This window comes from Canis aureus, chromosome 3, assembly GCF_053574225.1.
Source record: "Canis aureus isolate CA01 chromosome 3, VMU_Caureus_v.1.0, whole genome shotgun sequence".
NCBI lineage: Eukaryota > Metazoa > Chordata > Mammalia > Carnivora > Canidae > Canis > Canis aureus.
Genome location: NC_135613.1, coordinates 56,730,019 through 56,730,558, shown reverse-complemented (window position 1 = coordinate 56,730,558; position 540 = coordinate 56,730,019).

Here is a 540-nt window from a genome sequence, read left to right as displayed (position 1 = left end):
CCCTCCCCCAACCCCCGCTCCTCGCCCCCACCCCCGCCACCGCAAATCTTGGATCTCAAATATTCTATAAGTGGGTAGGGTTTCTTAACGTACAGCCGCTTTGACCCTGAATCCCCCAGGACTCGTGTGTCCCGCCCCATGGCTAATCTGCTTTTCCTGGATTGTCGCGGTCCCGTGATCTCTCCCGGAGACAGTGGCCAGCCTCTTTCTGGAGAGGGATCCCCGAGCTGAAGCCCCTTGGAGCGCGGCTCGGGCTCGGGGAGGCGTGTGTGGGGGGGTGGACTCCAGGACCAGAGCTCCGCACCGCGCTCGCTCGGAGGCCGGGAGAAGCCCACCACTCCCAGGAGGCCGCTCGGCAAATATCAGCTACTTCCGGACAAGCCATTGGCCTCGCCATCTTGATCGGCTCATGCATATTCAATGTGACTACTGCATATTCATGAGAGGGGACGGCCCCCCAGGGTCCCCCCCCCCCCCAACCTCCGGGAACCCTCTAGGGAGAACCTGGCTGGCCCCGCCTCCTTCATTACCGATTCTCAG